The sequence below is a fragment of the Gorilla gorilla genome, chromosome 4 (genome assembly GCF_029281585.2).
Source record: "Gorilla gorilla gorilla isolate KB3781 chromosome 4, NHGRI_mGorGor1-v2.1_pri, whole genome shotgun sequence".
NCBI lineage: Eukaryota > Metazoa > Chordata > Mammalia > Primates > Hominidae > Gorilla > Gorilla gorilla.
The window spans coordinates 145709171-145736045 of record NC_073228.2 but is presented as its reverse complement, the minus strand read 5'-3'; the positions used below and the strand labels follow the sequence as shown (position 1 = coordinate 145736045).

Sequence of the window (26875 nt, the reverse complement as noted above, 5' to 3'; positions counted from 1 at the left end):
GTGGTTTTGATTTTCGCATAGGAATCTGCCTTTTTAAATGAACTTTTTATTTTGGAATAATTTTAGATTTACAGAAAAGTTACAAAGATAGTACAGAGAGTTCCTGCACATCTTTCATTTGGTTTCCATTTCCCCTAATGTTATCATCTTACATTACAATGGCACTTTGACAAAACTTGGAATCTGCTTTGTACTAAGCACGTGCGTGTGCACACACACGTGCACATCACTTATACTCATTATTTATTTATTTATTTGAGACAGGTTCTTATTCTGTCACCCAGGCTGGAGTGCAGGGTGTGATCTCAGCTCACTGCAACCCCCACCTGCCAGGCTCAAGTGATCCTCCTGCCTCAGCCTCCTGAGTAGTTGGGACTACATGCACATGCTACCACACCCAGCTAGTTTTTTGTATTTTTCTGTAGAGACAGAGTTTTGCCATGTTGCCTAGGCTGGTCTCGAACTCCCGGGCTCTAGGGATCCACCCACCTTGGCCTCCCAAAGTGATGGGATTACCGGCATGAGCCACTGCGCCTGGCCGTGATTCTTACTTGCACTACAGTTTGAGAGCCACTAATCTAGGGGTCAGGAAAGTCCTTCCAGGGAAATACATTTCAGCTGTTACTTGAAAGACGTGCATGAGTGAGTAAAAGGAACAGTGTGCGATCCAGGCAAAGGAAACAAACTGTGCCAAAGCCTGGGGGTAATAAAGAACTTGGAACATTTAAGGATAATCATAATAGCAGTAATAGTAATTTATTGACACTTACCATATGCCAAGCACCGGTAAGCACTTTAGAACATTATTTTACTTAATTTTCCACAACAATCCTATAAAGTGGAAAATATGATCATTTCTATCTTATAGAAGAGGTAACAGAATTGAAAGAAGTAACGTGCCCAAGGCTACACAACTGTAATGTGGCAAAAGCAAATTTGAACTTAGGTCTTTCTTTCCTGATTCCTTTTCTCCCACTAGGCCCCAGTAAATTTTATTCACCTGCTTGCAGCAAGAAGCAAAACCTTAAATATGTGGCTTTTCCTCCTTCTGGTCTACTCTTCCCACTCTCTTTTCCAGACTTCTCATCCTTCAGGGTTCAGAGAGGTCTTCCCATTCCAAAGCTATTCCTTAATGTTATTCTCTCTCATTGCATTGAAGGCTAAATTAATGAATAAATATAAATAAACAGTCTTAGCAACAATTTGCAATTATATACTCATTCATGCATTTATTTATTTAATGCCTATCTTTCCTGCTGTACTGTCAACTTCATGAAGGCAAGGATCCAATCTGTCTGGTTCACCTAGTACCAGGAGGTGCTTACTAAATATGTGGGGGTTTTTTTGTCTTTTGTTTTTTGTTTGTGAGACGGAGTCTTGCTCTGTCACCCAGGCTGGAGTGCAGTGGCACCATCTCGGCTTACTGCAACTTCTGCCTCCTGGGTTCAAGCGATTCTCCTTGCTTCAGCCTCCCGAGCAGCTGAGATTACAGGCACCCACCACCATGCCTAGCTAATTTTTGTATTTTTTAGTAGAGATGGGGTTTCGCCATGTTGGCCAGGCTGGTCTTGAACTCCTGACCTTAAGTTATCCGCCCACCTCCGCCTCCCAAAGTGCTGGGATTACAGGCATGAGCCACCGTGCCTGGCCTAAGTATTTGTTGAATAAATGAAGAAAGATAGGAACTCAAACATGTTTTGGATGTTGAATGAGTGACTTTTATTTTTGAGAAAGAAAAAAATCAAATGGGTTGTTGAATATCATTTAAGATATGAACCATAGGTTCCCTTTTTCTCTAGCAAAAACCTCAACGTTGCTGTGCATGGTGGCTTATGCCTATAATCCCAGCACTTTGGGAGGCCAAGGCAGGCGATTGGTTGAGCTCAGGAGTCTGAGACAGCCTGGGCAATGTGGCGAAACTCCTTCTTTAGAAAAACAAAACAAAACAGAAACAATTAGCAGGGTGTGATGGCACAGGCCTGTAGTCCCAGCTACTTTGGAGGCTGAGGTGGCAGGATCGCTTGAGCCAGGGAGGTGGAGGCTGCAGTCAGACGAGATCATGCCACTGCACTCCAGCCTGGGTGACACAGGGAGACCTTGTCTCAAAACAAACAAAAACCCTCAACCTTGTTTTGATTCCCTGGAGAGACTGACCTGAGTCTGACTGACCTGAGAAACATCTCTTTGTTGAGAAGTTCAGATCTGAAGACAGGGGTGGGAAGTCTCTATTCCTGACGCAAAAGATCAAGAGTATCATCAAGAAGAAAATACCATCCTAACAACTTCAGAAAGTCAACTGGCTACAAGGAGGGAAGGGGGCAACTGACCTCCCCAGGTCTGGGGTTCTGCTTTGGGGTTCTGTTTGGGTTCTGTTTGGGGTTTGCTTCTACTCTGGGGTTCTGCTTTCCAGCATAGCACCAGAGTGCTAGCAGAGTGACCATGCTGTAAGTGAGGGCTAACTGCTCCCTACTTCCCCTGGCTCCCCCAGTGTTAAATTGGCTTTATGTCAATACCACACCAGCAGCTGGGATGAATTATTGAAGCTCATTCATTGCAGTGAGCCCAGGTTCCACTTGCTTTATGAAATGGAGGTGAATGTGACCATATTATTTCTATTTGTCTCGTTGCAGTCAGTACATCTTCAGTCTGTTGTTAATATGAAGGGACTCAGCCCTGGCAGGCAGATAATCCCAGCCCCTGCTTCTGATGAGAGCTACAGAGATAGCATAGTGGAAGTGTCAGAGCACATAAAGTGGGAGGGGAGGAGTGCAGGAACACATCTGCTGGCTCCAAACTCACAGGGGCTCTTAGTTATCACAATTTACATGGTAGTCCCCAACACCTATTCATATACACATAAGCACAGTCAACACACACATACACACATATATGCACATATACATTCAGAGTCTTAAAGGCACACTCACCAGGGGCCCAGGAACAAAAATGTGGAGGGTGCCAACATTTTAAAGAATTATTTTCTCAAAGATTATGCACATTTTAAAGCCTTCTCCTCCCCCAATCTTCAGCACCAGTCCTTCCCTAGAAGTGCTGGCTAGCTTGCCCCTGACTCTTGGCAGAGATGGCTGACCTGGAATGTCTAAGGTCATGAAGAGGGAACCCACTTGTAGGAGGCTCCTGTGTGCATGTGGGAGAGCAGTCTTTCTTCTCTGCTCCCCTCCAACTCCCTCCTGAACTGATGTATGCCTGACTTTCAAGATATATTTCTGTTGCTTGACCCAGATGCCAAAATTATCTGTTATAGCTCTGCATCTATCCATATACACCCGCATTGACATTCACAGTCACAAACATGCAGTCACACTCCTACACGCTCACGCTCACACTCACACACTACATACCCAGAGCCAGGCCTCCTAGCCATATGGCTTGGTTTGAAGGCTAATGAGAAAGCCTCCTGATCCTATCTGCTGGTCACAAGCCTCTCAAAGATTCCACCATTAAATATTTATCATTTTGGGAGTACTCAGCTAAGAATTAAGACCTCCAGTCAAGGCAACACACCATAAAGTTTTCATCCAACATTCTGGCAGAAGCCCACTTCTACCCAGAAACTTCTTTCTCCTTGACTAGCTGACCCTTACTCATTCTTCAGGTCTGACCCAACCTCCCCTGCTCAGCCCCGACCCCTTACTGTTGAGGGATGGTAAGTTCCCCCATTATCCATGCTCATTACTCTCTGTCATTTTCCTTCCATGCACTGATTAAACCTGTAATTAAATGATTATTTATGTGATCACATTTATATGGTTTGTGGCCCCATTAGAAAGAGAACTCCAGTTGGTTAGGAGTTGCCTTTCTCTCTGTTCTTCACTATACCCCCAGTGCTAGCACAATGCCTGGCACAGAACTGATGTTCAATAAAACTTAAATGGCTGGGCGTGCACGCCTGTAATCCCAGTACTTTGGGAGGCTGAGGTGGGTGGATCACCTGAGGTCAGGAGTTCAAGACCAGCCTGACAAACATGGAGAAACCCTGTCTCTACTAAAAATACAAAATTAGCCGGGCATGGTGGCACATGCCTGTAATCCCAGCTACTAGGGAGGCTGAGGCAGGAGAATCGCTTGAACCTGGGAGGCCTAGGTTGCGGTGAGCCGAGATCACACCATTGCACTCCAGCCTGGGCAACAAGAGCGAAACTCCATCTCAAAAAAAAAAATTAATTAATTAAAAAAAATGAAGTTGAATGCTTTGGGGAAAGGACATTAGAGAAGAAGGAAAACAGACAGAAAATGTCAGAACAGATGATTCCAAATCCTTCTGATCTTGGGCCTCTGACTATCACCAGTATCTTCCTTTCTCACCCGCCAGGGTGACACCATGTAACTCTCCTGGGGCATGTTAAGATGCCCAGCAGAGGCCGGGTGCAGTGGCTCAAGCCTGTAATCCCAGGACTTTGGAAGGCTGAGGCAGGTGGATCATTTGAGGTCAGGAGTTCGAGACCAGCCTGGTCAACATGGCAAAACCGCCTCTACTAAAAATACAAAAATTAGCCAGGCATGGTGGCATGCACCTGTTGTCCCAGCTACTTGGGAGGCTGAGGCACAAGAATCGCTTGAACCCAGGAGGTGGAGGTTCCAGTGAGCCAACATCATGCCACTGCACTCCAGCCTGGGCAATACAATGAGACTCCATCTCAAAAAAAAAAAAAAAAAAAAAAAAGATGCCCAGTAGAACTACACAGGGACAGCACTAGGATTGAAGCAGACAGAAACTTCTCAGCTGGAGGAAACAGGCCTGAGGGGCATCCTGGCCTGGTCTGGCTCTGCACTTTTCCAGAATGTGACTAAGAGCTCATAGTTCTAGACCAAGCTTTGTGTGAGGAACTTCCTATTCCAGATGTTTTCTGGTAATTAAGATGGGAGATGTTTGTTGCCGAGAACATATGGTATCGATAATAATAACAAAAATACTATCAGCTAACATTTATAGAAAGCTTACTATAAGCCAGGCACTGGGCTAAGCACTTTATATATAGTTACACATAATTAATTAATCCTCACAACCATCTTGAGAGAAAAATGTACCACTGTTTCCATTTTGAGAATAAGTAATTTGCCCAACATCACACAACTAGGAAGCAACTGAGCCAGGACAGGACTCTGAGGCCAAGCTTTGAACCAGCAGGATAGGCTGCCTTCTATTTAAGCCCCGAGGAGCTACCAGACCACCTCATACTCACTCAACAGATATAAAGTGGTGCCCTTTAATGGACTTGGGATTTATTTGCAATCTTAGAAGCTGCCACTATTCCCTTGTCTTAGAACCACCAGGATCTGGCTCCTAATTCCTGGAGTCACAGAAGAGAGGTGCCAAAACATCTGAAATTGCAGGAGGAAGCAAATACAGGCAGCTGGAAGGCACCTGATCCTCGGCCTTCTACAGCAAAATACTCCTGAGTCCCTGGCCCTCCTGCTTGGAAGATGGGACCACTTTGAATCTTTTCCCTCTGTATTTCTCTTCTCCCAGTGGTGATCCTGCGGGCTCATTTCTGAATGATGATGGTCTTGAGGCAGGTGACAAGTAAGCCGCAAAGGGCCACATAAACCATAACCAGCCAGTGTGAGAGAGAACCTGCCACTGAAGGTGGGCCCTATTTACTTGGGGCTGCACTCGCGGCCTTGTGTACAGCCACTTGCAGGAAGTGAGAGCTCCAAGCTTTTGACATCAGGTCATGGTGTCTTCTGTTCCCCTCTCTTCCCTGTTGCACTGACTTCAGCTTTGTCCCTTTAATGATTCTGAGTCTGACCTCCATGGCTTCAAATTAGGTCTGGAATCATTTTAAGACTACTATGGGGCGGATACGGTGGCTCATGCCTGTAATCCCAGCACTTTGGGAGGCCGAGGCCAGCAGATGACCTGAGGTTGGAAGTTCGAGACCAGGCTGACCAACATGGAGAAACCCCGTCTCTACTAAAAATACAAAATTGGCTGGTGTGGTGGTGCATGCCTGTAATCCCAGCTATTCAGGAGGCAGAGGCAGGAGAATCACTTGAACCTGGGAGGCAGAGGTTGCAGTGAGCCAAAATCACGCCATTGCACTCCAGCCTGAGCAATGAGAGCAAAACTCCATCTCAAAAAGAAAAAAAAAATGGTCCCAGACTCATGCCACTTAAACTCGGTCTGAAACAGATACTTCCTGGCTCATCCTTTCAACCTGCATTTATTGTGGTGTTATCTCTCTAATCTGTGGACTCCTAAAGGGCGGGTTTGTATTGAATATGGTCATTTGGCATGCATCCTCTATTCTTATTTTCTTCTAATGTGTTACAGGGACCGGGAAGCTAGAATACATTTCCATGACTCCCTTACAATTAGGCACACTTGTATGACTGTAAGACAGAAAGGAGGAAGATGACTTCTTTCTGCTATTTTGGGCTTTCTGTTGGCAAGCAGGATCCTGGAGACATGGGGTTCTCCTGCAACAGCCATTCAGCTTCCTGATCTCTGCTTTCTAGTTCCTGGATGGCAGATCTCTGACAATGTGTTCTTTAACTCAACAGTTACAGTGGTGGCCTTTTGATTCCCCATCTTACTAATCATGGCAAACATATTCGCTCTCCTGTTGCAGTTTTGGGAAGTCCATTCCACAATTCCTTTCAGTGATTGTGTAAGCACTAATTCTCTACACTAAGTTCTCCTCAGTTCAAAATACCTAGAGTAGTTTCTGTTTTCCTGCACTGAACTAGGCCCTCAAATAGTTGTGAAATGACTGACTCCTTGGAGAAACAAAGAAAAAAAAAGTCAGTGTTGTGTTGGAGAGAAAAGATTTCTTTTCTCATCCACTTCTAGGTTCATGGCCAAGATTCCAATAATAAAAAACAGATTAAGAACAGAAAAGTATGCAAATATATTTAATATAAGGTTTACATGACACAGGAGCCTTCATAAGGAAATGAAGACCCCCCCAAAACAGGAAAACTTGTGTATTTATTTAGGCTTAGGTTTGAGGAAGAGCAGAAGTGGTCACTCATGCAGAAGTATGATAGGACAAAAGGGGTGTGATCTAATGGTAATAAACTGGTGGTGGGGGACTTAGCAAGTCCTGTTCAGATTCTCCTGCCTTCAAGAACAAGGAAGTCCCTTTTCTTCAGTATAGGGAGGGTATCTCTGGAATGAGGATTTCATGACCTACTTCAGGAAAGAAAGGAGGGAGAAGGTCAGAGAGTAACCTTCCAAGGTTTTTTTCTTTTCTTTTTTTTGAGATGGAGTTGCACTCTGTCGCCCAAGCTGGAATGCAGTGGCGCGATCTCAGCTCACTGCAACCTCTGCCTCCTGGGTTCAAGTAATTCTCCTGCCTCAGCCTCCCAAGTAGCTGGGATTACGGGTGCCCACCACCATGCCCGGCTACCTTTTTTTTTTTTGTATTTTTAGTAGAGACGGGGTTTCACCATGTTGGCCAAGCTGGTCTTGAACTCCCGACCTCAGGTGATCCACCAGCCTCAGCCTCCCAAAGTGCTGGGATTACAGGCATGAGCCACTGTGCCCGGCCAACCTTCCCAGGTTTTATGGCCTGCTTCAGGGAAGAAGGGAGAGGGAAAGGTGAGAGTGGTTCTCCTGACTCTGCTGTTTTTTCAAATGCCAAGTTGCCATATTTTGGAGTACAGTATCCTGAACCCCATCATTCTCCTGTCTGAAACTTCCCAAGAGGCTTCACAGCCCAAAAACTGAGTTGGAAGATTATTGCATAACCCATTGAACCATCTCTCAGTTCCAGGAATAACTCAGTCCAGTTGAATAGTTAACAGTTGTATCTTATTCCAGTTGTTAGGGGGTATTGCAGTCAGGCTTCTACCAAAGTTAGACCTCTATGTAGTGTAATCAATCAGGCATTTAATAAGAGGCATTTCCAGACAAACAATAGAAAAACAAACATTAACAATTAGAGCAATCCATAAACTTAGTTTTTGAGTCCGGAAGACAGCCAGTCAAAAAAATTTCTAGATTTGAGCTCAAAGCATCTTGAGATGGTAGAATGAGGACAGGTAGTGACAAGCTGATAGATTTTCCTGGTTTGCAGTTTGCATGAGGTGTTCTGGGGAACTTTCTGAGTAGCACATAGAGCAACACGTACAAAAATTGTTCATATATGGCTGTTGTGATTTCTCTAAAGTCTATATGAAGTTGTCCGGCTTTAGCTTGCAGGGCTTTGGGAAAAGGGCAGTTTTAATTTTTAGTGATTCTCAGTCATAAGGTGGGAGAAAAATTGGAAATTGTTTGGAGAGTGATAAGCAGATATTGGAGGAAACTAGAAGAATTTAAGATCCAGTCCAGATTATAGGTAGATAACAAAACCTCAGGGCCGGGCGAGGTAGCTCATGCCTGTAATCCCAGCACTTTGGGAGGCCGAGGCGGCTGGATCACGAGATCAGGAGATCAAGACCATCCTGGCTAACACGGTGAAACCCCGTCTCTACTAAAAAATACAAAAAATTAGCCAGGCATGGTGGCGGGCACCTGTAGTCCCAGCTACTCTGGAGGCTGAGGCAGAAGAATGGCGTGAACCCAGGAGGTGGAGCTTGCAGCGAGCTGAGATCGTGCCACTGCACTCCAGCCTGGGCGACAGAGCAAGACTCCGTCTCAAAAAACAACAGCAACAGCGAACATGGCGCTGTGAGTGGTGCGGAGCGTGCTGGCCCTGCTCTGCACCCTGCACGCGGTCCCGTCACCCGCCATGCCCTGCCCGCCAAGGCCCTGGCAGCTGGGTGTGGGCGCCGTCCGTACGCTGCGCACTGGACCCGCTCTGCTCTGGGTGCGTAAATTCACAGAGAAACATGAATGGGTAACAACAGAAAATGGCATTGGAACAGTGGGAATCAGCAATTTGGCACAAGAAGCGTTGGGAGATGTTGTTTACTATAGTCTGCCTGAAGTTGGGACAAAATTGAACAAACAAGATGAGTTTGGTGCTTTGGAAAGTGTGAAAGCTGCTAGTGAACTCTGTTCTCCTTTATCAGGAGAAGTAACTGAAATTAATGAAGCTCTTGCAGAAAATCCAGGACTTGTAAACAAATCTTGTTATGAAGATGGTTGGCAGATCAAGATGACACTGAGTAACCCTTCAGAACTAGATGAACTTATGAGTGAAGAAGCTTATGAGAAATACATAAAATCTATTGAGGAGTGAAAATGGAACTCCTAAATAAACTAGTATGAAATAACGCAACCCAGCAGAGTTGTCTTAAATTAGTGGTGGATAGACTTAGAATAGCAACTTTTAGCATTACCGATGGGGAAGAAAAAACTACTGTTAACACTGCTAATGAAAGAAAATGCCCTTTAACTTTCTAATGATTATAGATAAATAGAATATGCGTCTTTTTCACAATATCCTGTGATTTTTAGACTAGGCTCTAGTGTTCAGAATTCATGAAATTATCCATGGTAAAAACTAGTTATAAACATTACATAATTCAAAGATAACATTGTTATTCTTAAGCCTTAATAATATTGTAACTTGCATGTATCCATACCTGGATTTGGGATGAAATACTTAATGATCTTTCCATTGGAAATAACTGGAAGTGAAGAGGTTTTTGTTGCTTGTACAGTGTCAGATGGGGAACACCGCTATCTTAATTTTACAATACACTGCATTTTTGGTGGTGCTATTTTTATAGTGAAGCAACAGCTTTGCAGCAAAATAATAAAATACTTCTTCATTAAAACAACAACAACAACAAAACAAAACAAAACAAAACCTCAAAAACATGAACATGACTAGAATTCAATAATAGATAAACTTTAGTTTTCTTCTGAAATGTAATTTTTAAACCTACAGTCACCTCTGTTTCTACCAAAGATGATCAAAATAAGATGAATTTGTTTGCAAAATAGGCCCAATCTCATTAAACTTAACCTGATTATTTGCATAAGTGCAGCAAAACAGTGATTGCCCTAAAGGCTCATTTAAGTTTGCTTTGCTGGAATTTTTCATAAGGAATCTCACATTGGACTTTTAAAACCTGACTCAAGTGTAGGAAGCCAAACCAAGGATTTCTCATCATACTTTGCCTATAATACCTATAGATTTGGGTGAATTCCTCTCTTTTTTTTTTTTTTGAGACGGAGTCTCGCTCTTGTTGCCCAGGCTGAAGTGCAACGGCTCACTGCAACCTCTGCCTCCCGGGTTCAAGCAATTCTCCTGCCTCAGCCTCCCCAGTAGCTGGGATTACAGGCGCCCGCCACCATGCCTGGCTAATTTTTGTATTTTTAGTAGGGATGGGGTTTCACCATGTTTGCCAGGCTGGTCTCGAACTCCTGACCTCAGGTGATCTGCCCCCCCCGGCCTCCCAAAGTGCTAGGATTACAGGTGTGTGCGCCTGGCCGAATTCCTCTCTTCTTGAAGTCCCCAAAATACCCTGAGTTTCCTGGGCCTGTCGAAAAGTGGCATTACTTACTTACCTGTAAGGCAACCACATAGGGGAACCATGTAAGGGAACCATGTATGCAGACTACCAAGCCAGTTTTTCCTAAAAGGCTTTACTAGATCAATAAAGTCAGCCTTAGTTCTTTAAAGTATTCTGGTTATATCTGAAAATAGGCATTCCAGTCAAAGCCTTGGTAATATAGCCAATAATTCCAATGTGTTCTGCTACAAGGGGAACAGATTCTTTTTGAACGTATGCAGATAACTATATTGCCATAAAAATAAGGATACTCACTAATAGTTTCTGAATTCTGGAGGAATCAGGAAAGGATACTAATAGTTTCTGAATTCTGGAGGAATCAGGTAAGGAGAAAAACTGATGACTTCAATTCTTATTGAAATTGAATTATTGAATTCAATTCTTATTGAAACTGAATAAAGTATACTTATAAAAGTATACTTTACCAAGTGGCTGTAAGCTATAGATAGCTTAAAAGTGAAAAAAAAAAAGTTTTCTTAAATATGGAAAACAAAACATTAAAGAACCAGCAATGTTTCAGCCAAAAAGTCATCCCCCAAAATCATCCTCATTAGTTTATTCAGTCCCATGTAATCAAATCTTGTTCTGTTTGATCTTGCTTAGCAGTTTCATGAATTTATCAGTTTCTTCATTAGAGTTTTGAAAATTCTTACCCAGTGCAGTGGTATGATTTTTAAGTTATCAGAAACCTGAACCTGCATTCTATTCCAGGGTACTTGTCAAAATCTTTTTCATGAATGTCCTTGAAGAAGAAGCAATTTTGGACAATAGTTGATTGCAAATACTTTCAGACAAGAATAAAAGTAAAACAACTGTCTGTGAATAACAACAACAACAACAAAACTGGCCATGGTTAAAAATATGAGAGTTCATTATAATAATAACAAAATTGATGAAGAATTTTTTTTTTTTTGAGACAGAGTCTTGCTCAGTCACCCAGGCTGGAGTGCAGTGGTGCGATCTCTGCTCACTGCAAGCTCTGCCTTCCGGGTTCACACCATTCTCCTGCCTCAGCCTCCCGAGTAGCCGGGACTACAAGCGCCCGCCACCGCAAGTGGCTAATTTTTTGTATTTTTAGTAGAGACAGGGTTTCACCGTGTTAGCCAGGATGGTCTCGATCTCCTGACCTCGTGATCCACCCGCCACGGCCTCCCAAAGTGCTGGGATTACAGGCATGAGCCACCGCGCCTGGCCTGATGAAGAAATTTGATTATTCCTGTGGGATAAAGCATTTTAACATAACTAAAATTATGACCGAAAACATTATATGAGAACATATCAGATTTTTAAGAATTTTATACAGTTTTTGGAACACACATTAATAATATACCCATACAGATATAATTCAAAGAACGTTAAACATCATTTCTTAGTTGACAATGTTTCCCATGTAAATTTAACATGTCAAATAAGCCAAATTATGGCTCACGCCTGTAATCCCAACACTTTGGGAGGCCGAGGTGGGCGGATCATGAGGTCAGGAGATCGAGACCATCCTGGCAAACAAGGTGAAACCCCATCTCTACTAAAAATACAAAAAATTAGCTGGGCGAGGTGGCGGGCGCCTGTAGTCCCAGCTACTCGGGAGGCTGAGTCAGGAGAATGGCGTGAACCCGGGAAGTGGAGCTTGCAGTGAGCCCAGATAGCGCCACTGCACTCCAGCCTGGGCGACAGAGTGAGACTCCATCTCAAAAAACAAAACAAAACAAAACAAAAACAAACAAACAAAAAAACACAAATAAGCCAAATTAGTTTAATATCTCTCTTTTTATAAGGAGAGAAAATAAATTATTTTGAAATATTCCAGAGGCCCTCTAAAAGTTCCCAAACTTAGACTCAGGTCAAAAAGATTTAATTTAGAATTTGATTTGGGGAAGTTTGTCAACAATATCAAAAGGTGTAAAACTCTTGATTAAATCAGGTTATTTGTTATCTATTTAATCAAAGTGGCAACAAAATATTTTAAAGGCAAGTACAGAAGGTTACATAGTTTTAAAAACAAACCTTTAGTTCTTTTAATAGAGAGAACTCCATTTTCTTAAGTAATCAAAGACCTAGTGGAGACCATGTGAAGCACCAAAAATTATTTTGATAGCTCACAAAACCTTTGTTTTCTATGTCAATTACTTAAAAGGTAAAGAAAAAACTTTTCATAATCTCTTATCAAAAGCAAACCAATATACCCCCCATCAAAAATACTTTGTCTTTATTTTCTTTTTTTTTTTTTTTTTTTTGGTGAGACGGAGATTTATTCTTGCTGCCCAGGCTGGAGTGCAACGGCGTGATCTCAGTTCACCGCATCCTCTGCTTCCCAGGTTCAAGCGATTCTCCTGCCTCAGCCTCCCGAGTAGCTGGGATTACAGGCATGTGTCACCACGCCCGGCTAATTTTTGTGTTTTTAGTAGAGATGGGGTTTCACTGTGTTGCCCAGGCTGATCTCGAACTCCTGACCTCAGGTAATCTGCCCGCCTCGGCCTCCCAAAGTGCTGGGATTACAGGCGTGAGCCACTGCACCCGGCCAAAACTTTGTCTTTGACAGAGGAGACCAAATTCTAGTTTTGCATCAGTGTACTATTAATGCTAAGGCTAATTTTAAAAATGTCTTCTGAATAAATCTATCCCGTCTCAGATAGCTTTGATCACACCAGATAAGACTCCTTTCCTAAGATTTCCTTCCTCAAACCCATTACAACCATTTAAAAATATCCATCAAGCTGGCCGTGGTGGCTCATGCCTGTAATCCCAGCACTTTGGGAGGCTGAGGTGGGTAGATCACAAGGTCAGGCATTTGAGACCAACCTGGCCAACATGGTGAAACCCCATCTCTACTAAAAAAATACAAAATGAGCCCGGTGTGGTGGCACACACCTGTAGTCCCAGCTACTTGGGAGGCTGAGGCAGAAGAATCGCTTGTACCCAGGAGGCGGAGGTTGCAGTGAGCTGAGATCATGCCACTGCACTACAGCCTGGATGACGGAGTGAGACTCCATCTCAAAAACAAACAAACAAACAAAATATATATATCCATCAACATTTCTTTCCCTACATTTTTCTCTTTCTCATTCTGGGAAGATCAGTCATTCTACTTTATGGCAGAATTAATTACTCGTTTTTCCCCTAACAGAAAAACACATCCTCATGCCTTATAATTTTCCTTACCAACAATGTATCTTATTTTCCTTGCATTATTTGCATACAGAGTTGTTACACTTATAATTTCTAATAGTTTTAATTCCATATATTAATTTGAATTTAAAATGTTAGTATCCTTAATTTCTAATGAAAACTAAGAAGTAAGCAATTGTGAACTGTCACATACCAACATTCTGTAGATTAACACCATTTCATAATTTCTAGAAATATATGCATCTCCATAATACAATTTTTCAATGTGGCACAGAACATTTTTACTGAGACCCAAATATATTTCGTTCTTCTGAAATAAGAAGCAAAAGTAGATAAACTCATGTTCAGCGATTAATGTTTCAGCATTATATCTTACATAGAAATGACCCATTTGATAAATGTTTGTTACTCATTTTAATTTAGTATAACTTTAAGCTTGAAGTTGCCAAAAAAATTTTGGAATTATTTTTAACTGGAAATGTTTTATAAAACATAATTGTTGGAAAAGCTTATTTATAAGCTTTTATCCCACTTATATCTCATTTAATTCACTTGTTCTTAACAATTATGCTTGAATTAAATTGCTCATGAAAATTTCATGAGACATTAAACAAAGCTAGCCACCATCTTAAGTTATTTTTCTTGTTGACAAATTAGGCAAGTATCAAAAATACCACAGAAGCAAAGAAACTAAAAGTTAAATATATAAGTGGAGATAATATAAGCTTGTTTGACTAGTAAACCCAAGTGGAAAAAAAATGTATGTCTGCATTATATTTAATGCTAACAATTGTGAAGACGTTTCTGATTTTCTTTTACGAACAATTTAAAAACTAATCTTATTTCTTGAAAATTTACCCAAGTTGGCGAGGCATGGTGGCTCACGCCTGTAATCCCAGCACTTTGGGAGGCTGAAGCGGGCAGATCGCGAGGTCAGGAGTTCAAGACCAGCCTGGCCAACATAGTGAAACCATGTCTCTACTAAAAACACAAAAAATTAGCTGGGCTTGGTGGCAGGCACCTGTAATTCCAGCTACTTGGGAGGCTGAGGCAGGAGAGTCGCTTGAACCTGGGAGGCAGAGGTTGCAGTGAGCTGAGATAGTGCCATTGCACTCCAGCCCAGGCAGCAAGAGTGAAACTCTGTCAAAAAAAAAAAAAAAAAAGAAAGAAAGGAAAAAAGAAAGAAAGAAAGAGAAAGAGAGAGAGGAAGGAAGGAAGGAAGGAAGGAAGAAAATTTATCCAAGTCATCTAAACTCAAAAAAGCTTGGGGTTAGTTTCTGTTTCTTTCTTTTTTTTCAGAGACAGAGAGAGATGAGGCCACTATGTTGCCCAGGCTGGTCTTGAACTATTGGACTCAAGGAATTCTCCAAGAGATTCTCCTGCCTCAGCTTCTGAAGTAGTTGAGACTGCAGGATCATGCCACTACACCTGGCTTAGACTCTACATTTCTGAGAGTTTTAGGAATACTTTATACAAGCACTCATTTATTTCCAGACCAATTTGAATAGAATTCCTTTAAGGAATTTTATAAATAAATGTGATAATACTATCCAGAGGTAGGAAAAATACCAGCTATGCATAACATACAAATACATATACATATGTAAACATATGGACAGATGGCAAAGATCTTACAGGCTTTTTTTTTTGAGACGAAGTCTCGCTCTGTCACAAGGCTGGAGTGCAGTGGCACAATCTCGGCTCACTGCAACCTCTACCTCCCTGGTTCATGTGATTCTCCTGCCTCAGCCTCCCGAGTAGCTGGGACTACAGGCGCATGCCACCACACCCAGCTAATTTTTGTATTTTTAGTAGACAGGGTTTCACCATGTTGGCCAGGATGGTCTCGATCTCTTGACCTCGTGATCTGCCCACCTCGGCCTCCCAAAGTGCTGAGATTACAGGCGTGAGCCACTGTGCCCAGCCGATCTTACAGCTTTTAACATGTTAGCCATGTGCCAGGTACAATAATTCAAAACACACTAATTTATAAAATAAACGGCTAGATCTAAATTGTGTTTTGGCAGGTATAACAAGTTAAGATTACCTTCTCAGCTGTCTAAAGTTTTTTTACCAATATTTGTGGGAAAGACTTTTAAGATTTTTTACTTACCTGGTTTCAAATAGCGCCTTTTTTTTTTTTTTTTTTTTTCTGATGACAATTCCCTCCCTGATGTTTGTATTTCCAAAAGGTAACTATTAGGTTCTAAAGAAGACAGGGTAGAAAATTTACAACTCAATGGCACAGAAAAAGAATGCAAGTTTTGGAGGCATATTTGTCTATTATCAGAGGTTAATCTTATGGAGGCTGTGGACTAATTTTAGGTGAGTGACTGAGGAGACATCTAGTGGCTATCGGCCTCCAAAGCCCAAGTAGACAAACATCCATTTTTTGTTTCCAAATACTATTTTTCTTTCTCTCTTTTAGCCTCAAGTGGTTACTTTCAGGAGTCTCTGAGTATCTTGAGAGCCGGAGACCTAAAGTTCAAGTAATTGAGGTTCTGGAGAGGGAAGGGAGAAAGGTGGCATATCAAGAATTCAAGGGAACTGAAAGAAGACCAAAGCAAAAGGAGGAAGGAAAAGCAGAAGTAAATGGAAAGAAGAGGTCTTAGAGGAGCTAGTCTGGGGGGATCTTCAGCTTCCCAAAGAGGCAATGAAGCTCAAGAAAGAGGGAGATGGAGAGAGTTGACAGAAAATATAGTCAGAAGGAGTTTGGGAAGGGGGCAAAGGGTCAGTCAACCGAGAAGTTCCCATGAGAAAAGCAGGGTTCAATAGACAGAACAGAAATGCCTTAAAATACATATATTCTGGGCCAGGCACAGTGGCTCAGGCCTGTAATGCCTACACTTTGGGAGGCCGAGGTGGGCAGATCACGAGGTCAGGAGATCGAGACTATCCTGGCTAACACCGTGAAACCCCATCTCTACTAAAAATACAAAAAAAAAATTAGTTGTGCGTGGTGGCGGGCACTTGTAGTCCCAGCTACTCGGGAGGCTGAGGCAGGACACTGGCATGAACCCGGGAGGTGGAACTTGCAGTGAGCCAAGATTGTGCCACTGCACTCCAGCCTGGGTGACAGAGCAAGACTCTGTCTCAAACAACAACAACAACAACAAATACATATATATATATATATATATTCTGGGCTGGGCATGGTGGCTCACACCTGTAATCCCAGCATTTTGGGAGGCCAAAGCGGGCAAATCACTTGAGGTCAGGAGTTCAAGACCAGCCTGGCCAACATGGTGAAACCCCATCTCTATTAAAAATACAAAAATTAGCCAGGCGTGGTGGTGCACCCCTGTAGTCCTAGCTACTCGGGAGGCTGAGGTATGAGAATCGCTTGAACCTGGGAAGTGGAGGTTGCAGTGAGCCAAGATCACGTCACTGCACTGCAACCTGGGTGACAGATCGAGAACTTGTCTCAAAATATATATATATGTATATATATATATATTCTGAATATCAACTTTCTTTCTTTTTTTTTTTTTTTTGTGAGACGAAGTCTTGCTCTGTCGCCCAGGCTGGAGTGCAGTGGTGCGATCTCGGCTCACTGCAAGCTCCGCCTCCCGGGTTCACACCATTCTCCCGCCTCAGCCTCCCGAGTAGCTGGGTCTACAGGGGCCTGCCACCACCATGCCCGGTTAATTTTTTTTTTTTTTTTGTATTTTTAGTAGACACGGGGTTTCACAGTGTTAGCCAGGATGGCCTCGATCTCCTGACCTCATTATGCGCCCGCATTAGCCTCCCAAAGTACTGGGATTACAGGTGTGAGCCGCCACACCCAGCCTACCAACTTTCAATTAAACCAACTTTCCACCATAGAGCTATTTATTTATTTATTTATTTTTATTTTGAGACGGAATCTCACTCTATCGCCCAGGCTGAAGTGCAGTGGCGCGATCTGGGCTCACTGCAAGCTCCACCTCCCGGGTTCATGCCATTCTCCTGCCTCAGCCTCCCAAGTAGCTGGGACTACAGGCACCCACCACCATGCCCAGCTAATTTTTTGTATTTTTAGTAGAGATGGGGTTTTAGCGTGTTAGCCAGGATGGTCTCGATCTCCTTACCTCGTGATCCGCCCGCCTCAGCCTCTCAAAGTGTTGGGATTACAGGTGTGAGCCACTGCGCCCGGCCAAGCTCTTTAAAAAACAAATTAAATCACACCTGTAATCCCAGCACTTTGGGAGGCTGAGGCGGGCGGATCATGAGGTCAGGAGATGGAGACCATCCTGGCTAACATGGTGAAACCCCGTCTCTACTAAAAATACAAAAAATTAGCCGGGCATGGTGGCAGGCGCCTGTAGTTCCAGCTACTCCAGCCTGGGTGACAGAGCGAGAGTCCGTCTCAAAAAAAAAAAAAAAAAAAAAATTAAAATTAAAAAATAAACAAATTAAAAACTTTCAAATATTCTTTCTCTTATTTTAATCAAAGACAGCAATCAATTGACTCAGAACCAAAACCAATAAGTCTTTCTTTTTTTTTTTTTCTGAGACAGAGTCTTGCTCTGTTGCCCAGGCTGGAGTGCAGTGGCACCATCTTGGCTCACGGCAACCTCTGCCTCCTGGGTTCAAGCAATTCTCGTGCTGCAGCCTCCCAAGTAGCTGGTACTACAGATGCGCGCTTCCATGCCTGGCTAATTTTTGTATTTTTAGTGGAGATGAGGTTTCACCATGTTGGCCAGGATGGTCTCGATCTCCTGACCGCAAGCAATCCACCTGTCTTGGCCCCGCAAAGTGCTGAGATTACAGGCATGAGCCACCGTGCCTGGCCCAAAACCAATAAATATTTTATGACTTAACCATGGATGAAAGAGATATCCTCAAAAGAGGGTACAAAAAGATTCAGTCCTCCCAAGATCCAGAACCACCCCCAAAGATAGCCTAAAGAAAACAAAGGCCTTCAGAGCCACAGGTGGTAAAGGATGCTGTTTGTGAAAATGGTTTCTCCAATTTCCCATGAAATGTAGAAATGTAGGACACTTCCAGTCACATACCCGCTAATCTGTGACACCAAACTGGTGCTACTGGGATGGAACTTTCTCAGCAGTAACCAAACAATGAAGATTAAAATGAGGAAAGCTGGGCCAGGTGTGGTGGCTCACACACCTGTAATCCCAGCACTTTGGGAGGCCAAGGCGGGTGGATCACCTGAGGTCAGGAGTTCAAGACCAGCCTGGCCAACATGGTAAAACCCTGCCTCTACCAAAAAAAATCCAAAAAATTAGCTAGGTGTGGTGACGCACGCCTGTAATCCCAGCTACTTGGGATGTTGAGGCAGGAGAATCGCTTGAATCCAGGAGGTGGAGGTTGCGGTGAGCCAAGATCGTGCCACTGTACTCCAGCCTGGGCAACAGAGCAAGATTCTGTCTCAAAAAAAAAAAAAAAAAAAAAAAAAGGAAAAAAATGAGGAAAGCCCCTAATGGATGGACTGGGATTTCTTTTCTTTTTCTTTTTCTTTTTTTTTTTTTTCTGAGACAGAGTCTCGCTCTGTTGCCCAGGCTGGAGTGCAGTGGCATGATCTTGGCTCACTGCAACCTCCGCCTCCCAGCTTCAAGCGATTCTCCTGCCTCAGCCTCCTGAGTAGCTGGGATTTCAGGTGTGCAACACCACGCCCTGCTAATTTTTGTATTTTTAGTAGAGATGGGGTTTCACCATGTGGGTCAGGCTGGTCTTGAACTCCTGACCTTGTGATCCGCCCACCTCGGCCTCCCAAAGTGCTGGGATTACAGGAGTGAGCCACCAGGCCTGGCCAGACTGGGATTCTTATTAAGAGTGGACAGGCAAGCAGAAGTATGATTGGACAAAGGAGGTATAGTCTAGTGGTAGTAAACTGGAGAAAACTTAGCAAGGTCTCTTTGTTCAAATTCTACTTAGTAACTCTGTGTAACTTGAGGACAAGGATGCTCCTTTCCTCTGGGTATGGGGAGGATACCTCTGGAATTAGGGTTTTATGTTCTACCTCAGGAGAAAAGGAGGAAGATGGTCAGAGGTTTTTGGCCCACTTCCGGGAAGAAGGGAGAGGGACAGGTGGGAATGACCTTCCTGCTTCTGCTGTTTTCTCAAATGTCAAGTTGCCACATTTTGGTGTAGTGTATCCTGAACCCATTACCAGTATGGTGATAGGTAGGAGGCCAGTTAAGCAAACACAAAAACACATTATCATAAATCAGCTTCTCATACTAACAACCAGTAAGCATTCCCATTTAGAATATAACAAAGACATCCAAATTCATCAAATCATACATATTAAATACATGTAGTTCTTTGTATATCAGTTGTATCTCAATAAAGATGTTTAAAACAACAAATTCCAAAAGAGACAGAGGCAAGGACAGAGCAGACAGGTAGGCAGGCAAAGAAATAGACTTGTATTTTAAGAGCTTAAATAGAGGGGATAGAGAGGCAAACAAGCACACAGTTCAAACGTAGGAGTTCAGAAGTCAGCTATAGAGTTACTGTTGAATGTGAATTAATGTGTGTGTTCCTCAGACACACACACACATATACACATACACACAGCATGACAGAATTCTCTTTCCTAGTTTGAAAATTCAGCCCTTTTTTTCACTATGATGGCCCCAAATGGGATGAAGAATAATTTAGAAGGTGAAAAAATGTATGTGTATTAGGAGGATAAGAATCAAAGTGAAGAGATAAGACGTCAGTGAAAGAAGGAAAAATGGAGTAGGAACAATGCAGGAAGAACTGGAAGCTGGTGGGAGGGTAAAATGAGAGTAAACTTCAGTTGAAAGGAAGGAAGGAAAGAGGTAAAGGAAGGGGTGTTTGAGGAACAAATAGGTAAGAAAGCCAACTTCCTCACTCCTGGATAACTTACTCTCTATTGTACAGTACCTGGAAAATAGTAGGCATCAGATAAACATTGAACAGAAGAACAAAGTCAGGGAGGCTATGGGAAGCAGGATCAAACAGGGTAAGGTATGCGTGTAGTAATAACTACTAACATTCACTGAGTTTTACCATAAGCTGTACACCCGGCTAACCACTTTACATGATTTATCACTTTAAATCCTCACCAATACTCCATGAGGTAATTCACAGTATCCCCATTTAATAGATGAAGAAACGGAGGCTCAGATAGTTCAAGTAACTCATCCAAGGTCACCTGAGTAGTAAGTGGCAGAGTCAGGATTTAAATGTTGACTTGTCTGACTTCCAAACCAGTGTTTCTCACCACTATATTAAATGTATTCCTAGCCAGGCACAGTGGCTCATGCCTGTAATCCCAGCACTTTGGGATGCTGAAGCGAGCAGACTATTTGAGGTCAGGAGTTCGAGACCAGCCTGGCCAACATGGTGAAACCTGTCTCTAGTGAAATATAAAAAATTAGCCAGGCGTGGAGGCGCGCAGCTCTAATCCCAGCTACTCGGGAGGCTAAGGCAGGAGAATCACTTGAACCCGGGAAGCAGAGGTTGCAGTGAGCTGAGATGGCGCCACTGCACTCCAATCTGGGCGACAGAGTGAGGCTCGGTCTCAAAAAAAAAAACAAAAAAATTCCCCTTTGAGTAAAGGGTAGGTCTCTCTCGCTTACCACCCCATACACATAAAAGTTTGGCAAGGACCACAAAAGACATGGTACCAAACCTAGCCTATTAGTGAGGAGAGTACTAGGAGAGGAGGAATGGGGGCAGGCTCCCGGGCTGAGGAAGGACCATATTAAAGCCTCATCTTCAACAACACAAAGAAAAACAATTTGAAACTTAATCATCTCCCAGAATTATGATCCCTTCCCGCAGCGGGGAGCACATTAGCAGAGCTGAGAAATGATAATTCAGCAGCCCCCAACCCAGCAGGGAAGGAAAGAGAGGAGGAGGGAGGAGAGCCGGAGGAAAACAGAAACAGAGGCACAGAGAAAGATGGGGAACGCAGGGAGAGGCAAGGCCTGACCTCTCATGGCTCTTCTTCCTGCCCAAGTCTGAGACAGGGTTCCAGGAAAGTGGTCTGGTGGCACTTGGCCCTTCAATTGTGCCCAGATAGGGCAGGGGTCAAGGTGCTCCCTAGGTCAGTTCTCAGCACCGATGGATCCCCACGTCCGGAGCTGCATCCAAGCTCATCCGGGCCAGGCGTGGTTTACTGGCCTTAGCCTGGTTGGGGGAAAGCTCCCGAGCCACCAGAGCTGGCTCTGAGCACCCGCTTGTCCGATGGCACCTAGGCGAATCAGCGGTCCGTCAGGACCCGAGGCGCTGGACAGCTCCCGGTCCCAGAAATGGTTCTCCGGAGTCCAGCAGTGAGGTGGGGCGAGGCTGCCCCCGCGCCGCGGCAGTCCCCACCCTCCTGAGAAGCGCAAAGGTTGCTGGGAGCTCCTGGGGAAAGGGCTCGGGGTCGTGAAAGGGTCCCGATGGAGATCTGGTGGGGACCTTGAGACTGGAGCCCCGGGGGCAACTTCTCCAGACGCATTCCTTCCGTCTGAGTCCAGACCCCTTCACTCCCCACACCACCCCCCGCTGGGGACAATGGCGCCTTCAGCCCCCAGAGATGAATGGGGCCTTTGAGAGCCGCATGCCACGGGGTCAGCGGCGGCCACCGGGTCCCCGGGGGCTGCCCAGCCTGCGGATCAAGGAGACTCTGGTCAGGGAGAGTGGGGAGCTCTTCGGGGAAGAAAGGAATCCCATGGTCCCTTTCTTAGAGACTAGTGGGCCCCGGAGAAGAGATTCATCTGGATCAGGCAGTTCCTGGTAAAGAAGGATTTTAAGGGGGTGGGGAGGGAGGAACCCCCACTACCTGTGGCAGGGAAGGGGAGATTCTCTGCCCCTTCCTCAGGAGGCAGCAAAGCCAGCTACCAAGCTTTTGCTACCTCTTCCCCGCACTCCACCCTCCATCCCGCCCGGTTCCCCAAATCGGGGTCCCACCCTCAGTTTGCATGGGGCAGCTCCCCGTTTCTCTCGGTCCCTTCATCGGGGGCTGTCCCTAAGGCTTGGTCCCTCCTTCCTGCTCCTGTCTCCCCTCCACTTCTTGCACTGCACAGCCTACCCAGTTTCTATGGAAACAGGCTGGGAAGGCACTGCCAGGAGGCCAAGGCCACTACAGCTCTTGGGGGGAGGGGAAGATAGAAATGGAAAGAGAGACGCAGGAGGCGAGTTCTGGCCATTCCCGGAAGCGGGTAGAGATCTGTTGGGAGTGAGCCTTCACTGCCAGAGGGGTGGGGCAGAAGGAGAGGTGTGATTAAGTGATGTGACTGAGACAGAGTTGAGGGGCTCCTCCTCATTCCCCCAATTCCCAGTGCTCCAGACATCTAGACAAGCCTCCTCAGAGGGGAAAGTGGTGGATGAAGAAGGAAAAGAGACAGGTAGTACCAAGAGCTCTGCCCACTTCTAACTCATGTGAGGCTCTATCCTTTTACCCCTCCTGGGGACATGCCCACTTGAGAGGAGGTCTCCAGGGAACTAGAAGTCTCCCAAGAAGTGGGAGGGAAAATTGGAGTGCGGTGTGAGTGGTCAGGGATGTTCAGGAATCTCCCCTAGGAAGGTGAGCTAGAGGTGCGCAGAGGCCTCGGAATGTCAGCTACTTTTATGGTACTCCTCTCTGGCACCTCCACTGAGGAGTTGGTAGGGGGCTGGAGACTGTCAGCTTCCTCCCCTCTGTTCATCCCATCAGAATGTTTGGCTATGAGAAAACAAAAGTGGCCTAGTGGGGGTTGGGTGCAGAGAAAGGGAGATAAGCCTAAGGCAAGAAGGGCCAGAAGAGGGGTGGGTGAATGAGTGAGTGCGGATGTTTGTGGCTAGGGCAGGGAGGGAGCTTCTTAGAAGCTTCATCTGCCAGCTCCTGTGAAGTGATCCCCAGCCCTCACCCTCTCCCGATGCTCCCACCTCAGGCAAAGCTGCCCCTTGGACAGGAACTATTGGAAATCTCAGAGTCCTGGGAGATTGTGCTGTGGGGGATTCCTTGGAAAGGGGCCCTCTAGGTTATCAGAACGTTCAGCAAAGCTTCCCTGGGGGAGAGGGGTAGTGAAACAGGTACCCTGGAGCCTAGGGTTTCCTGGATCTGAGCCATCGGCTCTCCCTCAACCATAGTCCCCAGAACAGTCGTCTTGGTGTTTGCTTATTTTGGTTATTTTTTGATCAGATATTTTGGCACTGAGCACACTGCCTCCTGTTGCCATGGCAGCCGTGACAGGGGCTGAGGCACCGTGAGAAAAATACCAAAATTAATGAGTGAGCGAAAGTGCAGCCGAGAGAAAAACAAGGTTAGAAAAAGAGTTAAAACAGTAATGAAAACAGGCTTTCCAGCTCCACAGCAGAGCAGCTGCTGAGGCCTCCCCAGAGCAGCAGCCCCCACCCAGCCTAGGGCTCCTGGCATCTCCCAGACCTCAAGGCAGGACTCACTTGGCTTCCCCCACCCAGCTCGTCACTGACCCAGCAACAGCCACCTGGGGACCACCCTAGGCACAACAGTAGATCAGCTCCAACAGTACATCAGCTTCCATCTCAGGTAGTATCCTGCCTCCCAGAACAGCTTGTCATCTCCTAAACAATAGAGTCTCAGCCACAGCCCCCACACAACAATGGTCCAGCAAAATTACCAGGAAATGGCCTCCTAGCTATACCCAAGCTTTAAAGTTATGGCTGCAGGCATCCCACCTAGAGTCCAGCACACAGTAACAGCCCAGCCACAATCCTGAGCAACAGCATCTTAGCTATAGCCAATCCCCAGTATGCTGTCATCACAGCTACAGCTCCAGGACCAATAGCGGCTCAGCTACAGTCCTATACACAACAGTAGCTCTGCTCCTATCCCAGGTAACAGCCTGTCTCCTAGGTACAGGCTCCTCGCAACAGCCTCTCATCTCCTAGGACCTAGGCAATGGATCCAGTTACAGTCCCATCTACATCATACTAACAGGGAACAGCTTCTCAGCTATAGCCAGTCTCAGGTGTGCCAGCCTCATATCTATAGCTTCAGGCCCAACAGCTTATCAGTTACAGCCCTCCCTCAACATGCACACACACACCCATATACACACAGCTTGGCGATAGTTTCTCAGGTAATCTTATTGGCTATAGCCTAGGCACACCAGCATCAGAGCACTGCAACAGTGTCCTAAGTACAATCAGAGGCAGCAGCCTTGGTGTTACAGTTCCAGGCCCTACAGCATCCTAGTTCACTTAGCCACAGCCCATCCCAGGTACATGGATATCACAGCAAGCATCCCAACCATTCCCATACCCAGCATCACCCTGGTTCCAATCCCTGGCCACAGTCTCAGCTGGAACTCAGGCACCATCAGTTTCAGGAGCCTCCCCCAATGCTTCACTTGCCAAGCAGGTCCTCCTCCCACTTTGGTACAGGGCCAAAAGTCTGACTTCTCTCCTCTTCAAATGCCACCTCCCTTGCTCCCCAACCATCCTCCCAGTCCCTGCTTGCTCACCTGCCCTCTTTCCTGGGGGAAAAAGGCCCCAGTTCTCATATCTACATTGCCCCTGACTCAGGGGCACAGAGCCCAGCCTGGCAGCTGGGGTAGGAGGGGCTGGGGAGCAGGGAGAAGAGTAGGCACACCCTGGTGCTGCTGCTCTGGCCCAGTTCTGCTCCTACCACTTGGTGCAGAATTTGAGTTTGATGGTGGTGGAGCAGGGAGGATGGAGGCGAACATCTGGGAGATTAGCATTTCCTGCCCAGCTCTGCGGCTGCTGATCCTGCTCAGCCCTGAGCAAGGGAGGAGAACAGAGGAGCCTTTGAATGGCTCCCAGCAAGCAGACCGGGGAGGGTTTGCTGCATTGGGCAGCGGGCACACGCTGGGGGCAGGGAGACCGGGGCAGCTCTTCTGTGGAAGATTTCTTCTCTCTGGGCCACTGATTCCCTCCTCGGAGCTGTGCTCAATGATGTGGAGAGTATGAGCTTTCTAGAGACAGAAAGAAACTACTTACAGAACAAACCCACCCCCCTCTTTCACCAGATTACCCCATCTCCCATCTACAGCCCCGCCCCTGGGCTCCTGGGGCTGAGGGATAGAGCAGGGCCCAGGTCAGAAAAGGAGTCCAGTTAAGCAGGGCTGCTCTGGGAGAGATCTTGGACAGACTTTGCTTGCCCTCTTAGCTAACCAGAGATTCCACTTTTACCCTGAAGAGCATCCCACCGAGAGAGGCCAGAGCTGAGAAGAGAAGGAAGTAGAAGAAAGAGGAAAGGCACAGAAGAGTGGTAGGAACAGGAAAATGGGGGAGGACAGAGATGGGGAGTCAGAGGCTATGGCAAAAAGAGGCCCAGCAACTGGTCATCCCATAACAAGAGCCTTTCCTCACCCAGCACTAGGCCTGGCTAGGGATAACCTTCCTCATTCTTTTGACCTAGAACACTCTGCCTGGGCCTGCAGGCGAAGAAGGCAGGAGGTCCTGTTGAACTGGAACACTTGGCAGCCTGGGTTACCAAACCGCAAGCGTAGGAGAGGGAGTTCCCAAGCTGCTCAGAGACCTCTAGATGGCGCCAGAGAGCCAGAGCTGAATGGCAGAACCCGAGTATTGGAGTGTGTGAGACACTGCGTGTGACACCGTGTGTGATTTGGTGAGTGTGAGTGTGATAGGGAGCGTGTGGCACTGCGAGGGCGTGTGACACAGGCCGTGACACTGCGCGGCCTCGCGGGGCAGGGACCCGGTGACTGTATAATGTAAGTCACTGGCAAATACGTGTGGCCGCAGCACTACGACGCGCAGAGGGCAGGTGATCAGGGGACCCTCGAATAGCCTAAGCTCAGGAGCAGCACTTCGTCTTTACGCTTGTGTATCTTCCCCATCCTCACTCTAGAGCCCCCGGGTCCCATTAGCCTCCTCCTCCCACGGTCCCCTCCATAGCCCCACCCCCACGACTTGCTGCGGCCACCGAGGCTGACCGCTCTGCGGCTTCGGCCGGAGGGGGAGGGGTGGACTTTCCCCGAGCGCAGCGGGAAGGGAGGGCCACACAGGGTGATCGGGGATCTGGGCGGGAAGAGGGTGGATATGGAGGAGCAGGTGCCCAGGGAAGAAGGCGCTGTGGGAGACACTTCCCTTGCCTCGACTTCCCAGGGGGCAGACAGAGCTGGGGACAGGTGTTTGAGTAGGGTAAGGAGGGGAATCCAGGAGCGGTCCTAGATGGAGGCTTGGGTGGGATAAGTGTAAGGTGAAGCGAAGAGGAGGGGACGGCCTGTGTACTGGGCCTCGGGCAGTGAAGAGATGGCAGAGGGAGGGGTCCAGGCTTTGGGGAGCGGTGATCGGGGTCCCCTCCCAGCCGGACCGGAGCGGTCCCGAGCTCCACCTCCCGGCCGGAGTGGGGGCGGGGAGGCGGGCGGGCCGGGAGGGAGGGGGGAGGGAGGGGGCGGGCCGGGCTGTGCGC

At 46.0% G+C, this 26875-nt stretch overlaps 1 pseudogene; it reads left to right on the top strand.

The window, feature by feature from the left end:
- The first annotated feature begins 8627 nt into the window (after positions 1–8627).
- On the top strand, positions 8628–9188 carry LOC101138468 (glycine cleavage system H protein, mitochondrial-like; annotated as a pseudogene).
- The last annotated feature ends 17687 nt before the right edge of the window (positions 9189–26875 follow it).